We start from the raw sequence: 3,360 nt of genomic DNA on the forward strand, positions 1-3,360 counted from the left end.
ATGTTCTAAGTTTCATGTTGAGCAATTGCCAATTAAAGAAGCCTGAAAAAAAAAAACATTTCAGGCTCCCAGTTGGATTCCCACCCATGATCTCCAAGATGATAGATGATACAGCTATAGCTAACACTCCTCCAATATTGAGATTGAAGGAGCCGTATCTGGCAAGAGCAGGGCAAACCAATGTGGAAAAAAAAATCCTAACACAGGGAGAAACTATCACATTAGCCAAACTCTTAATCAAAAAAACTAGACTTGTCGAGTTTATGAGAATCAAACCCAAGCACACTGGTGGCAGGCAAGAGTTTTACATGTACGTTCCTGCAAATTCTCTTGAAAGATGGGTTTGGTTTTCAATGAAAGCAACAACTTTTGTGCATTAATTGCCAGTTTCCTGTGATATCACAAGCGACTGCTACTAGCGACATAGTGTCAGATTGGACTAAACACACTGAAAGCATCATGAATGACAGCAACGTTCGCCTGGATAACACGTGAAGTATGTGTACATCAATAGATGAATAGACTCACATCAATTGTAGTTAATAATAATGTAGGCTTATGTAATAATTGGCAGTGCTAATCACCCTTTACTTGTAGTAGTAGCACTGAATTGCAAAAGGACGCAGCTCATGATATTGTGCTGAAAGCATGCGAAAGCACCTCTGGCTGCCGCTGTACAGTCCAATTGTTTGATGTGGGAGCACAGCATCGCAGGCTCTGAGTGGGAAAGCAACACCTCTCTTCATATCCAGTTTCATAAAACAAAATACCGGTAATATACAGTAAGGATAGATGGCCAAATGATGCCAGCCACGTGACACCAAGCTGGGTGGAGAGTCTAGTGCACCACTTGGTAAGTTTGTGAATCTGATTAAAGCAGAACCCTTGCATAACACAAATAATGCCTGGCAGCAATGGTTTACAAATCTACTGACAGTGGTTATGGAATACACTAATCATTCCCAACTTAAATCAGCCACAACTTTATCAGACATGGCAGATGCTTTGCCACTGAACAAATTCCTGACATGTGTGAGAGAAACTGCAAAGTGTGGCAGGCTTTACAATTCCTTTGTGGGATGGTTTGGAGAGAAGAGGAAAAAGGGCATTATTTTAATTCTCTTACTGCTTTACAGGATTGGAATCAAAGAATTTTTCATGGAACTTCCCTTCCTTAATTCAGGAGGTCCTGTCAATTTCAACACTGTCACAAAGTTCAATTCTCAAACTCCATGTACTGGCATTTGTTGGACTGAAACTTAGGGACTCTGCATCCCTTTATTCAAGGGTTGAGGTAAGCAAAACACAAGTAGCTGATGTGAAGACCTTGTGCCAAGATTATTTTAAAGCATTAATGTGTTGTTTTTAAATGGTGTGAACCCAACTGTGAGGACTCTGGGATATGCTGTACCACACCACACCAAACAGCTGTTTGAAGAACTTGGGTAGGGCCTTGGACTAAACTCGATGCAAGGCTGCGAGGCTACGCATGTGAAGTTGGCAATGTACGTAAAGAACACATGCAATCTGAAGAAGAGTTTCCGGTGGCAAATTGTCTTCTGACGAGTATGTCACCTTAGTTTGGCTTCGGGAAATGAACCCCTACAGTGTTTCCTATAAGCAAGGACGAGAATCATACATCCCAAAGAGAGTGAAGGAGGGCGATGACAGGTTCTGCCAGTGTGGAATGTTAAAATCAAACAATGCTGGTTGCAATATCTGCACTAGTACTATCACAACTCATATCAGGGAAAGTGTGGCCACTGGAAAGGTTGTCCAAAGGTAGGGATTTAGTTTAATTTTATTTCTGGGAAGGGGGGAGAGGTGAAGCCAATATGTGTTCTTTTTTTTTTTCACAAAATTTAAAACCTTCAGAAATTCTTGGTATCAGTAAGTAAACAAAGTCAAAATCTGTCTGTACATGTCCTAGTATTACAGTCAAATGACATACATAAAGTAACTTCTTTTTTTCCAGGATTTAGTATAATTTAATTTCTTAATTTCCCTGTAAAACACATAATCACATAATATACTGGGCCTGGTTACTCGAAAGCCGATTAACTTAATCCAGGATTAGCATAAATTTTTGTTTAATGTTTTCAACTTTTAGTTGATAGTTTCTTTTGCTTATTTTTCTCTTTCAAGGTTGACTTCTGGTAATGCAAAGTTTTGCTGAATATCAGCGTTCAACAACATTTGATAGTAGAACAATATAACTCCAAGGTTAATTTTTAATCTGGGATTAGCGTTAATCAGCTTTTGAACAACCGGGCCCTGATCATTACAGATTTTCACAACAAAAGGTAGAGTGCTTGTGTGTGTTGTTTTTGTTTTTGTGCATTCACAGGGTTTGGTTTTCAAATCAATGGAAGCGATGCTTTTTGCCAGCTTGCTGTGATATTTGAAGGGCGGCCTCATGTAAGATACAGTGGGCATAAACTTTGATAATCAGCCTGGTCTTAATTGCGTCGCTCATTGAAACCTCCCTCCCTGTAAAACACATAATCACATAATATACTGGGCCTGGTTGTTCGAAAGCCGATTAACTTAATCCAGGATTAGCATAAACTTTTGTTTCATGCTTTCAACTTTTAGTTGATAGTTTCTTTTGCTTTTTTTCTCTTTCAAGGTTGACTTCTGCCGATGCAAAGTTTTGCTGAATATCAGCGTTGAACAACATGTGAGAGTAGAAAAATATAACTCCAAGGTTAATTTTTAATCTGGGATTGGCGTTAAATCTGATCATTACAGATTTTCACAACAGTAGGTAGAATGCATGTGTGTGTTGTTTTTGTAATTTGTGCATTTACAGGGTTTGGTTTTTAAATCAATGGAAGCGATGCTTTTTGCCAGCTTGCTGTGATATTTGAAGGGCGGCCTCATGTAAGATACAGTGGGCATAAACTTTGATAATCAGCCTGGTCTTAATTGCATTGCTCATTGAAACCTCCCTGCAACTCATGATAATCTGTGCTGAAAGCATGCAAATGCGCCTCTGGCTGCCACTGTACAGGCCATGTTTGATGTCTGAGCACAGCACCACAGGTAGATGTTATTTAGCTGTGAGTGGGAAAGCAACACCTCTCATCATATCCCGTTTCGTAAAGCAAAATAATATAGAGTAAGGATAGATGGCCAAATGATGTCAGCCATGTGACCCCAAGCTGGGTGGGGAGTCTCGTGCGCTCCACTTGGTGCTTGTGTCACTTTCGCGCTTCCCGAGGCCCACATAGCCGTGATCATCAACCAATCCCAGGTCACGCTCCATACAATCTAACAGGTCATTGCACACAATTGCAGTGGTCAACTTTGTTGAATACAGGCTGAATACAGTTCAGCAGCTCTCTGTATTGTGACTGT

The 3,360-nt window shown here is 40.2% G+C and overlaps 1 pseudogene; it reads left to right on the plus strand.

The window, feature by feature from the left end:
* Window positions 1-942: 942 nt before the first annotated feature.
* Window positions 943-1,786, plus strand: LOC137995345 (uncharacterized; annotated as a pseudogene).
* The last annotated feature ends 1,574 nt before the right edge of the window (window positions 1,787-3,360 follow it).

This window comes from Montipora foliosa, chromosome 3, assembly GCF_036669935.1.
Source record: "Montipora foliosa isolate CH-2021 chromosome 3, ASM3666993v2, whole genome shotgun sequence".
In the NCBI taxonomy this organism is placed as follows: domain Eukaryota; kingdom Metazoa; phylum Cnidaria; class Anthozoa; order Scleractinia; family Acroporidae; genus Montipora; species Montipora foliosa.